Source organism: Ictidomys tridecemlineatus, chromosome 11 (genome assembly GCF_052094955.1).
Source record: "Ictidomys tridecemlineatus isolate mIctTri1 chromosome 11, mIctTri1.hap1, whole genome shotgun sequence".
NCBI classification, from domain to species: Eukaryota; Metazoa; Chordata; class Mammalia; order Rodentia; family Sciuridae; genus Ictidomys; species Ictidomys tridecemlineatus.
The window spans coordinates 15,847,534-15,860,931 of record NC_135487.1 but is presented as its reverse complement, the minus strand read 5'-3'; the positions used below and the strand labels follow the sequence as shown (position 1 = coordinate 15,860,931).

At 40.8% G+C, this 13,398-nt stretch overlaps 1 long non-coding RNA gene across 2 annotated transcripts in view; it reads left to right on the top strand.

The window, feature by feature from the left end:
• Window positions 1–13,398, top strand: part of LOC120890667 (uncharacterized) — a 55,879-nt gene that overhangs the window by 3,852 nt on the left and 38,629 nt on the right. The window contains exon 3 of one of the 2 annotated variants that reach the window (XR_005735026.2): window positions 591–8,043. The exons of the other annotated variant lie outside the window; for it this stretch is intronic. This is a non-coding gene — a long non-coding RNA (uncharacterized LOC120890667). Of the gene's footprint in view, window positions 1–590; window positions 8,044–13,398 lie in introns of those variants that run through there. 2 annotated transcript variants of the gene reach the window in all.

Genomic DNA, 13,398 nt, shown 5'->3' with positions numbered 1-13,398 from the left:
CTGTGGATGAATTCTTTCATAATGTTGAAGCAATTGCTCTGTTTTCTTCTAACTCTGAGAAAGCATCTTTGAGGGCCAGGGTCGTGGCTCAGGGGTTGAACTCTTGCCTAGCATGTGTGAAGCCCTGGGTTCAATTCTCAGCATTGCATATAAATAAATAAATAAATAAATATAAATAAATAAATAAAAGTTTCGTTGACAACTAAAAATAATTTAGATATATATAAAAGAAAGCATCTTTGAATGTGCCCCCTCCTTTTCTGAGTTTTGAAGACCTTCTCTGTGCTCCCTGGTATTCTGAAGGATGATGATGTGTGCCTCATTGTGTAGACCAGAGTGTGAGTGTGAATGTGCAGGTTAGGACATCTGCATGTGTGTGCACTTGGTTCCGTGCCAGGCAACAGATATGGGTATATAAAGAGAAAGGAGCCTTCCACCTCCTTATAGTGCTCAGATCCGAGAGGTCCAGAATTCCTATTTATTTATTTATTTGACTGGGGATTGAACCCAAGGGCATTCTACCACTGAGCTGCATCCCTAGTCCTTTTTTTTTTGTTTGTTTTTTAATATATTTTTTTTACGGAGCCCAGACCAGAACCCACCATGTGCAGCCTCAGCTGGAGCCAAGAACCATGTGCCTGCATGGAGAGGAACACCACACTGTGGTTCCCTATCCACCAAAGTGTGACTGCACCCACCACCTACATCTTGGGACACTACAGCCACAGCCATAGCCCTTCCCACATGGTAATCTCCACTGTGGGACAATGGACAGGGTCAGGAAGCAGCTGTCTGCTGCAGCACTGCGTGCCACACTGTGCCATCACCGAACAGGCTTCCCAATGCTATCACACAGCCCATCCTCCCAGCCCCATCTGTGAAAGTGGATGCCTCCATTTTGGGACACCTCAACTGCTATATTGGGTTACCTCCACTGCCACCTCCGCCATATTTAGTTGGGGAAGATTCCATCTTGGGACACCAACTGAGGCCTGGAAGCCCAATACCAAGGTACCTACAGGCTTGACGCTACTGCTGCCACCAACTAGGAATGTGGCCACTTCTATCTAGGGACAATAACCAGGAACTGGAAGACCATCACCAAGGTCTCTGGGGGCCCAGTGGCACCAGAAGTATCCCTGCTAGGTGTGCTAACAGTCACCATCCTGTTGCAGAGGCAACAGGGAGCCTTGTATAGGGTCGCCTCTCTCTCTCTCTCCTTTTTTTTCCCTCCTGCTAACAGCCAACTTCTGTTGATTCCCCTTTCACTCATCCTATAATCTAATACCTCTATATTCTCACATCCTACCTCATAAACATCACATCCTACTCCCTTCCCTCTCTCTCTGATCACCACTACAAACTCTAAACCCTATTCAAACCTACTGGCTATATGGTAGAAGATAACCAAACTCATCATTTCTGTTTATAGTGGCAAAACTGTGTCTAAAAAGAAGCTAATTGATTTATAGCTGCATAGTTGCATTGGGTACTGTAAATGTTAATCTTTCCCTTAAAGGTGAGGTATCCCTGCAGGGACATTACAAGATTATAGAGTAGAAACTTCAATACCTTAGATCCACAATGCAAGAGAGGAAGAGACATAGACAACATGAAAAAACAAGGAAGGAAAATGCCCCAAACCAACCAAGATGGTATAACACTAGAATCCAATGACAGTGCTATAGATGACAGAAAAGGAGTTCAGAATATACATAATTCGGGGCTGGGGTTGTGGTTCAGTGATAGAGCACTTGCCTAGCATGTGTGAGACATTGGGACACTCAGAGCCACATAAAAGAATTATGTCCATCGACAACTAAAAAAACATTTTTTAAAAAGAATGTACATGATTAAAATGATCTGTGAATCAAAGAATGACCTAAATGAGCACATACAGGCAAAAATTGATCACTCTAACAAAGAGATAAGAGAGCAAATATAGGTAGCAAAAGATTACTTTAAGAGAGAGATTTTGGAAAAAAAACAGAAATCTTTGAAATGAAGGATTTCATAAATAAACCAAATAAAAACTCAATAGAAAGTGTCACCAACAGATTAGATCACTTGAAAGACAGAACCTCTGGGCTGAGGTGGTGGCTCCGTGGCAAAGCACTTGCCTAGCATATGTGAGGCACTGGGTTCGATTCTCAGCTCCGCATATAAATGAATAAAATAAAAGTCCATTGAGAACTAAAAAATAAAAAAAGAAAGACAGAACCTCAGACAATTAAAAAAAAATTCACAATCTGGAAAATAAAGTTTGACCACACAGTGAAGATGGAAAGAAATCATAAATAGAACATCCAAGAATTATGGGATAACATAAAAAGACCAAATCTAAGGTTTATCAGGATAGAAGAAAGCACAATCTCCTCAATGAAATAATATAAGAAAATTTCCCAAACATGAAGAATGAATTGAAAAATCAAATACAAGAGGCTTACAGGAAACCAAATGTACAAAATTACAACATATCTACACCAAACCACATTATAATGAAAATGACTAGCATACAGAATAATAGAATCCAAGGCCATAAGAGAGAAGAATCAGATTACATATCGGGGGACACCAATTTGGATCTCAGCCGATTTTTCAGTCCAGACCCTCAAGGCCAGGAGATCCTGTAACAACATATACCAAGCTCTGAAAGAAAATGGATGCCAACCAAGAATCTTATATCCAGCGAAATTATGCTTTCATATTAAATAAAAACCTTCCATGATAATCAAAAATTAAAAGAATTTACAGCAAGAAAGCCTGCACTACAGAATATTCTTTTCAAAATATTCCATGAGAAGGAAATGGAAAATAACAATGACTATCTGCAAAGTGAGGAATTACACTAAAGGAAAGGCCAAATGAAAGAGAAGCTAAGTCAAATTAAAAACCAAAAATAGGGGCTGAGGGTGTGGCTCAGTGGTAGAGTGCTCACCTACCATGGGCAAGGCCCTGGGGTTGATCCTCAGCACCACATAAAAATAAGTAAATAAAATAAAGGCATCATGTCCAACTATACCTTAAAAATATTTATTTTTTAAAAAACCCCAAATAAACCAAGATGACTGGGAATATGAAACATATTTTAATAATAACCCTGAATGTGAATGGCCTAAACTCAACAATTAAAAGATATAGACTGGCAGATTGGATTTTAAAAAAAGACCCAACAGTTTGCTGCCTTCAAGAGACTCATTTCACAGGAAAAGACATCCACAGACTGAAGGTGAAAGGTTGGGAAAAAACATATCACTTACATGGATTGAGGAAATAAGCAGGGGTTTCCATCCTTATATCAGATAAAGTGGACTTCAAACCAAAGTTAGCAAAAAGGGATAAAGGAGCACATTTCATACTACTCAAGGGAATCATACATCAACAAGACACAACAGTTGGGTGCTATGGTGCACACCTGTAATCCCAGCAGTTTGGGAGGCTATGACAAGAGGATCGCAAGTTCAAAACCAGCCGCAGCAAAAAGTGAGGCTCTAAGCAACTCAGCGAGACCCTGTCTCTAAATGAAATACAAAATAGGGCTGGGATATGGCTCAGTGGTCAAGTATCCCTGAGTTCAATATCCCTGGTAACAAAAAACAAACAACAACAACAAAAACAAGACATAACAATTGTAAATATCTATGCCCCAAACATAGGAGCAATTATGTATATCAAACAAACATTTCTCAACTTCAAGAATTAAATAGACCACAACACAATAATATTAGGTGACTTTAACACACCTCTCTCACCACTGGATAGTTCTTCCAAACAAAAACTAAACAAAGAAACTATCAAACTCAATAAAACAAATAACAATTTAGACTTAACACACATATATAGAATAGTCCTTCCATGAACAAATGATATACTTTTTTCTCAGCAGCACATGGATCCTTATCCAAAATAGACCATATGTTATGCCACAATGCAAGTCTCGGCAAATACAAAAATAGAGATACAAACCTGTGTTCTATCTAACCATAACAGAATGAAATTAGATATCAATGATAAAATAAAAAATAAAAGCTATTCCAGCATCTGAAGACTAAATAATACGTCACTGAATGGCACCTGGGTAACAGATGACATCAGGGAGAAGATAAAAAAAAATTCCTAGAGGTAAATGAGAACTCTGATACAACATCAAAATCTCTGGGATACTATGGAAGCAGTGCTAAGAGGAAAGTTCATTGCATTAAGCTTACTCATTAACAGAAGAAAAAGTCAATAAAAATGAATTGACATTACATTTCAAAGCCCTAGAAAAAGAACAAATAAACACCAAAAGTAGAAGAAATCAATGAAATTGAAATCAATGAAATTGAAACAAAGTAATTCAAAAAATTAACAAAACAAAAGCTGGTTCTTTGAAAAAATAAAACTAGCAAACCCTTAGCCACCCTAATGAAAAGGAGAGAGAAAACTCAAATTACTAAAATTCATGATGAAAAAGGAAATATCATGACAGACACTATTGAAATACAGAAGACAATTAGAAACTATTTTGAAAATTTATACTCCAGTAAAATAGAAAACCTTGAAGACACAGACAAATTTCTATAATAGAAAACCTTGAAGAGACAGACAAATTTCTAGAGGCATATGATCTACCCAAATTGAACAAGGAAGACATACATAATTTAAACAGATCAATTTCAAGCAAGGAAGTAAAAGATGCCATCAAAAGCCTACCAACAAAGTTAAGCCGGGGACAGATGAATTCGCAGTCAAGTTCTATAAGACCTACAAAGAATTAATACCAATACTCAAATTATTCCATGAAATAGAAAAGGAGGGAACTCGGGGCTGGGATGTGGCTAAAGCGGTAGTACACTCGCCTGACATGCGTGTGGCCCGGGTTCGATCCTCAGCACCACATACAAACAAAGATGTTGTGTCTACCGAGAACTAAAAAAAATAAATAAATATTAAAAATTCTCTCTCTCTCTCAAAAAAAAAAAAAGAATGTGTATTTAAAAAAAAAAAAAAGAAAGAAAAGGAGGGAACTCTTCCAAACTCATACTATGAGGCTAGTATCATCCTGATACCAAAACCAGACAGAGACACATCAAGGAAAGAAAATTTCAGACCAATATCCCTGATGAACATAGATGTAAAAATTCTCAATAAAATTCTGGCAAATTGCATTCAAGGACATATTTTAAAAATTGTGTACCATGATCAAGTGTGGTTCATTCCAGGGATGCAAGGTTGGTTCGACATACGGAAATCAATAAATGTAATTCATCATACAATAGACTTAAAGAAAGAGTCAAATGATTATATCAACTGATGCAGAGAAAGCATTTGACAAAGTACAGCACCCTGGGGCTGGGGATGTGGCTCAAGCGGTAGCGCACTCGCCTGGCATGCGTGTGGCCCGGGTTTGATCCTCAGCACCATATACCAACAAAGATGTTGTGTCCGCCGAAAACTAAAGAAAATAAATATTAAAATTCTCTGTCTCTCTCTCTCTCTCTTTCTCTCTTTCTCTTAAAAAAAAGTACAGCACCCTTTCATGTTCAAAACACTAGAAAACTAGAAATAGTAGGAATATGCCTCAACATCGTAAAAGCTATCTACAATAAACCCAAGGTTAACAGGTTAACATCACTCTAAATGGCGAAAAATTGGAAGCATTTCCACTAAAAACTGGAACAAGACAAGGATGGCCTCTTTCACCACTTCTATTCAAAATAGTTCTTGAAACTCTAGCCAGAGCCATTGGACAGACGAAAGAAATTAAAGGGATACGAATAGGAAAAGAAAAGCTCAAACTATCATTATTTGCTGATGACATGATTCTATACTTACAAGATCCAAAAAATTCCACCAGAATTTAGAATTAATAAATGAATTCAGCAAAGTAGCAGGCTATAAAAATCAATACCCATAAATCAAATGCATTTCTAAATATCAATGATGAATCCTCTGAAAGAGAAATTAGGAAAACTATTTCATTCACAGTAGCCTCAAAAACATAAAATATTTGGGAATCAATTTAACAAAAGAGGTGAAAGACCTCTACAATGAAAACTACAGAACACTAAAGAAATTGAAGAAGACCTGGTCTGGGTCTGTGGCTCAGTGGTAGAGTGCTTGCCTAGCATGCCAGAGGCACTGGGTTCAGTCCTCAGCACCACATAAAAGTAAAATAAAGATATTGTGGCCACATATAACTAAAAAAATAAATGTTAAAAAAAGATATTGAAGAAGACCTTAGAAGATGGAAAGACTTCCCATGCTCCTGGATAGGCAGAATTAATATTGTCAAAATGACCATATTACCCAAAGCGCTATACAGATTCAATGTGTCTCCAATTAAAAGCCTAAGATCGTTCCTTATAGAAAAAGCAATCATGAAATTCATTTGGAAAAATAAGAGACTCAGAATAGCCAAAACAATCCTTAGCAAGAAGAGTGAAGCAGGAGGCGTAACGATACCAGACCTTAAACAATACTAGAAAGCTATAGTAACAAAAATGGCATGGTACTGGCACCAAAATAGACATGTAGACCAAAGGTACAGAATAGAAGACACAGAGACAAACCCACATAAATACCAGACGAAGGTGCCAAAAACACACATTGGAGAAAAGATAGCCTTTTCAACAAATGGTGCTGGGAAAACTGGAAATCCATATGCAGCAAAATGAAACTAAACCCCTATCTCTCACCATACACAAAAATCAAATTAAAGTGGATCAAGGACCTAGGAATTAGACCAGAGACCCTGTGCCTAATAAAAGAAAAAGTAGGCCTAAATATTCATCATGTTGGATGAGGCCCTGACTTCTTTAACAAGGCTCCTAAAGTGCAAGAAATAAAATCAAGAATCAATAAATGGATGGATTTAAACTAAAAAGTAAAAGAAACAATCAATGAAGTAAACAGAGAGTCTACATTTTGGAAGCAAATTTTTGCCGCACACACATCAGATATAGCACTAATCTCCAGGATATAAAGAACTCAAAAAACTTAACACCAAAAAAACAAACAACCCAATCAATAATGGGCTAAGGAGTGAACAAATATTTCACAGAAGAGGATATACAATCGATCAATAAATATGAAAAAAATGTTCAACATCTCTAGTAATTATAGAAATGCAAATCATCTCACTCCAGTCAGAATGGCAGTTATCAAGAATACAAACAAGGGGCTGGGGATGTGGCTCAAGCGGTAGCGCGCTCGCCTGGCATGCGTGCAGCCCGGGTTCGATCCTCAGCACCACATACCAACAAAGATGTTGTGTCCGCCGAGAACTAAAAAATAAATATTAAAAACATTCTCTCTCTCTCTCTCTCTCTCTCTCTCTCTCTCCCCCTCCTCTCTCACTCTCTCTTTAAAAAAAATTCTCTCTCCTCTCTCACTCTCTTTAAAAAAAAAAAAAAAGAATACAAACAACCATAAGTGTTGGCGAGGATGTGGGGGGGAAAGGCACACTCATATATTGCTTGTGAGACTGTAAATAGGTGCAACCAATCTGGAAAGCAGTATGGAGATTCCTTAGAAAACTTGGAATGGAATCACCATTTGACCCAGTTATCCCACTCCTTGGTTTATACCCAAAGGACTTTAAAATAGCATACTACAGTAACACGCCACATCAATGTTCATAGCAGCTCAATTCACAATAGCCAAACTGTGGAACCAACCAATGCCCTTTAATAGATCAATGAATAAAGAAAATGTGGTATATATACACAATGGAATATTACTCAGCAATAAAAGAGAATAAAATTATGGCATTTGCAAGTAAATGGATGGAGTTAGAGAATATCATGCTAATTGAAGTAAGCCAATCCCCCAAACCAAAAGCTAAATGTTTTCTCTGATAAGTGGATGCTGATCCATAATAGGAGGGACATGGGATGAGTGAGGGAATTTTGGATAGGGCAAAGAGGAGGCGGGTAGGAGGCATGGGGGTAGGAAAGATGGTGGAATGAGATGAACATCATTATCCTAGGTATATGTATGATTACACAAATAGTGTGACCCTACTTTGATACAACCAGTGAAGTCAAAAATTGTGCTCCATTTGTGTATAGTGAATCGAAGAGCATTCTGCTGCCATGTATAACTGATTAGAACAAATTAATTTAAAAAAATTAGTTGTCCATGAACCTTTATTTTAATTAATTAATTAATTTATTTATATTCAGTACTGAGGATCAAACCCAGTGCCTCATACATGCTAGGCAAGCGCTCTACCACTGAGCCACAACCCCAACACCCCTAGTCTTTTTTTAGGGGGGCCCTGGGGGTGGAACTCAGAGGCACTCAGCCTCTGAGCCACATCCCCAGCCCTATTTTTTATTTTATTTAGAGACAGTCTCACTGAGTTGCTGAGGCTACCTTTGAACTCATGGTCTTCCTGCCTCAGCCTCCTGAAATGCTGAGATTATTAAATGCCGTTGCACCTGGCTGCTCCCAGTTACTTTTTTAATTTTGATTTTTTTGAGTCAGGGACTGATTTGCCCAGGCTGGCCTTGAACTTGCAATTTTCCTACCTTAACATCCCAAGTCCCTGGGATTACACTACCATGCCTGGTTTAGGCCCAGCATCTTAAATGTAGCTTTCCAGGTCATTGTGAAGGTTTATCAATCAAAGAGGCAGAACAGACAGTTTTATTTATTTAAGAGCTCATTTGCTTCCCTTGTAACTCGCTCAGTCAGCCTCCTTCTGTCCTCTCACCCCAGTGCCACAATGTTAGGTCTGGCCTCCTGAGTGGGTTGAGTGACTTCTCTATATCTCAGATTTGTCTCCTATAAAATGGGGTTAATAAGAGTAACTACCTGGTAGCATTATTTGTGACAATGACATACACATGGAAAAATGTCTGATCCCTAGGAAAAGACTAGCATTCTCCCAGTGGCTGTCACCATTGCCAAGAGCAAGACTCTCAGCTCAGCTCTCCTGTCTGGTTGAGGGCCGGCCAGGCTTAGCTGAGATTGAGAGTCATGCCTTGTGCCTCTGAGCTGTGCCCTGTCTTACACCCTATCTTGTAGGAATCTGCGGAGACAAGTGGGAATTCTCACTCATTTCAGGTCTCGGCTGCAGCATGTAGGAGCACCTTCCGAGTGTCTTCTTTCTCCCATTCCAGGCCATCAGGAAATGTTTTCATAGCTCAAGGACTGCTGCATCGGCCTTCATCTCCTCTCTTTTTATCTGTTATGCTGTGAGAAAGGGACTGTTAACCGTGTTGCCTTTGAAAGTTTCTTTATGGCAATCTGAAGGTGTAGTAGCAGTGGCAGCCAGACCAATATGGCACTGGCGATGTTGTTAAGGGCTTGACTTATATTAGCTTTTAATCTTCATAATTGCAAATGTCCTATTTTCCTCATTCTATAGAAGAGAAAATTAGGGCAGAGAGGCTAAGTAACTTGTGCAGGGCCACACAGGTGGTTAGTAGTGGAACTAAGATTTGCACCCAGGCCTTCTTCCTCCAGGGACTATGTTCTTTGACTTTTTTTTTTTTTTTTTTTTTTTTGTGGTGCTGGAGACTGAACCCAGGGCCTCACATATGCTAGGCAAGCACTCTACCACTGAGCCACATCCCCCACCCAGGGACCATGTTCTTGTCTACTCTGAACCTTTTTCAAATATTAGTACCATGTGAGAACTTAGACATGCCAGGCTGAGACCACAGAGATCAGGCTCCTGGCCACCATACAGCACTTACCAGTTGTGTGACCTGGAGCCCGTCATTTTCCTCAGGACTTCAGTGGTAACAACACCTTGTACCAAATGCCCCTTCCACACACACACAGCTGCTACTGCTGCTGCTGCTCTTCCTCCTCCTCCTCCTCCTCCAGGGCAGCAGGTCTGAAGCTCTCCCTATGTGCCAGGCACTGCTCAAAGCACTTTACACATCTTGATCCTTCACATGATATAAGATGGCTCCATGAGGTTGATTCCTCATTTTTGTAGAAGGAAACAGAGAGGTTGATGGGTCTGGGGTATGGCTCAGCATTGAGCACTTGCCTAGCTGCAAGGCCCTGGGTTCCAGCCACAGTACAACCAAAAAAAAAAAAAAAAGGCAGTGGGGTGTAGGGTGGCAGGGAAAGAGGAGATTAAGTAGCTTGTTTGAGGGCACCCAGCCAGGAAGCATGGGACTTGAAGCAGAGTCTGCCTTGATAGTCTGCCCTGGCCCTGGCCTTGTGAATCACCTAGACCTGGCTTCTATGAGTGCCTTCAGAATCTGTGGTACAATTAGCAAATATTTCCAGTTCTTTGTGTCCAGGCACATGGAGGTGTTGTATTAGATTTCCTTGCCCCCTTGAATCTAGGTATGGCCAACAAAACATGATGGATGTTCCTTCTGGACATAGCCGAGAGCAAGGGCAATATTCTCCACTGGCCTGGAAAGTCTTAAAAGCTTGGGGATGACACCTCCCTTCGCCTGAGCCCCACTGAGGATGGCATAAAGAAGATACCCACCAGACCCACGTGCAGGTGGAGGGAGACCTTCCCGATTTTGAGCCACTGGGGCTTGGAGGCTGTTATTGCAATGGAACTGAGCCTTCTTTGTTGCAAGGGGGCTGTGCTGTGCATTGTAGAATGTTACGCTGTGAGAAAGGGACCGTTAACCGTGTTGCCTTTGAAAGTTTCTTTATGGCAATCTGAAGGTGTAGCAGCAGTGACAGCCAGCCATCTCCAGATCTTGCTACATGTCTTACTGGGGGCAAAATCATATCTAGTTGAGAACTACTGTCCTGACATGTTCTGATAGAGTACCAATGTCCTGCCAGTGCTCAGTGAACCCTATTTGGCTGTGATTTGATCCTAAAGCCACATCAGGCAGGTGATGCGATATGCCTCCGTCATATGGGGCTGGAAAGAGGCAAACTTCACACTGTGAAACCCAGTCTTCACACTAAGAATGACCAAGATCCTAGCATGTTTTTTTTTTTGGTTTGTTTTAATGTGCTGTTAGGTTCTGCTAATATTTAGAATAGTCTCATCGATATTCATAAATAAGATTGGTCTGTAGTTTTATTTTTTGGTGTAACCTTTATCTAGTTTCAATATCATGTTTTACTGGCTTCCACAGCACTTTCTTTTTACTTTGCTTTGGAATAGCAGGTGGCACTAGGACCACTTGATCCTGGAAGGTTGAAAGAATTCCCCTTTGAAGAATTATAAACATGGGCTGGGGTTTGGCTCCAGTGGTAGAGTGCTTTCCTAGCACCTGTGAGGCACTGGGTTCTATCCTCACCACCACATAAAAATCAAATAAAGATATTGTATCCACCTAAAACTAAAAAAATAAATATTAAAATAAATAAAATAAACAAAAAATTAAAATGGTGTACGCCTGTAATCCCAGTGGCTTGGAAGGCTGAGGCAGAAGGATCACAAGTTCAAAGCCAGCCTCAGCAACTTAATGAGGTCCTAAAGCAACTCAGTGAGACCCTGTCTCTAAAATATGAAAAAGAGCTCGGGATGTGGCTTAGTGGTTAAGCACTCCTGGGTTCAATCCCTGGTACCAATAAATAAATAAAATATTTAAAAGAAACAATAAAACAAAAAAATTCCCCTTGGAGACCATCTTGGGCTAGCGCTTGCTTTCTCCCCCTACTCTTTTTTTTTTTTTGCAGTACTGGGGATTGAACCCAGGGGTGCTCTGCCACTGAGCTATATCCCTATCCCTTTTTATTTTTTGAGACAGGGTCTTGCTAAGTTGCCCAGGCTGGCCTCCAACTTATGATCCTCCTGCCTAGGCCTCCCTGGTATGTGGGATCACAGCATGCACCACTGTACCCAGCAGGCCTGGAGCTTTCTTATGGGGAAGGATCAAATCAGTCTGTTTAATTTGCCAGTTCTATTGGGGCCAACGTATCTCCCCTACACACACACAAAGTTGCTTAGGGCCTCACTATTTTGCTAAGACTGGCTTTGAACTTGTGATTCTCCTGCCTCAAACTCCTGAGTTGCTGGGGTTACAGGCATGCGTCACCATGCTCAGCTAATTTTTGGTTAAGTTGTATTTTTCTAAAAAATTGTCCATTTCATACAGACTTTTCTGATATATTTGTATTCTGATATAAAACCCTTTACCAGTAGAAAATAACTCTTTCCCTTCATTCTCCATTTTAAATTCATTCAGCTCCTCTTCTCTCAAGGAGCTCTAGTAAGAATTCCTTTGGTGTCATTGTTATGTTATAGATGAGGAAACTGAGGTCAGTGGGTGGTAGAGTCAGGATTTGAGCCTGGGTCTGACTCATTTCCCAGGTTTACATGGGTTTTCCCACCATGCTTTAGTCCCAACCACACTGCTTATCAGGCTCACTTGAGGAGGACTATAAAACAAAATGTATTTCCAGATCCTACCTCTGACCAAGTCAACTAAATTTCTTCAGTGGTGCCCAGAAAATTCTATTTTAACCAATTATTTGTGCAACTATTTGATAACTATCTCCACTACTAGATGAAAGCTTCATGAGGGCAAGGGCTAGGTCTTACCCAGCAACAGAAAGAGGCCACCCAAGTGTGCGACTATCTGTGCCAATTTCCTGTCACTGACCCAAGTAGCAAGAGCTATTTGTGGAATTCTCTGGAGCAGATCTCAAATTTCTAAGAACAAAAGAAATGAAAAGAAAAAAATACATTAATCTTCCAAGAACAATGCTTTTGTTTCAAGAGTCTTGCTATGTTGCCCAGGGGGGCCTTGAATCCTAAGCTCAAGGGATCCTCCTGCTGGGCCTCCTGAATGCTGGGACTGCAGGTGTGCTCCCGCAGTTCTCAAACTTATGTTTCTATCTTAAGAACTGCCCAGTAACTTAGTTTGGGCTGCTGTACCAAATTACCATGGGCTAGGTGGCTTAACATTCATCTCTCTCAGTTCCAGAGGCTCAAGTCCAAGATCAAGGCACTGCAGATCCTGCCCCTGATGGCTCTCTTCTTATGCCTTCACATGGGGGAGAGCAGAGTGACCCAAAGCTCCCACTTCTTCTCTCATAGGCAGGAGAATCCTGTTCATTAAGCCTCTGCCTGCTGCAGTCTGGCTGGGCACAAATCACGAGCCACTGAAGCAGGAACAAACTTTATTTCTGAACTCCACCAGCACACTCCACACACTATCCCGAACCCCACGCGAGGAACCAGCAGCCAGCAATATCCTCTGGAAATCCCTCCTCCTGCACTTCCCCAACCAATGGGAACTCTCCGGGAATCCCCAGGAGAACTCCAAAGTAGCAGCTGAGGCGGATGCCTCGCCTGTCAACCAATACTATTGGCAAAATGCCAGGGGCCATTCTGACTCTCAGCACTGCCCAATGACCTAATCGCCTCCAGAGGCCCCACCTTCTCATTGTCCACTAGGGCTTAGGATTTCAAAGTAGGAACTGAGGCTGTCTGGATACAAGACTGGGTGGGGTCTGGCACCTGGT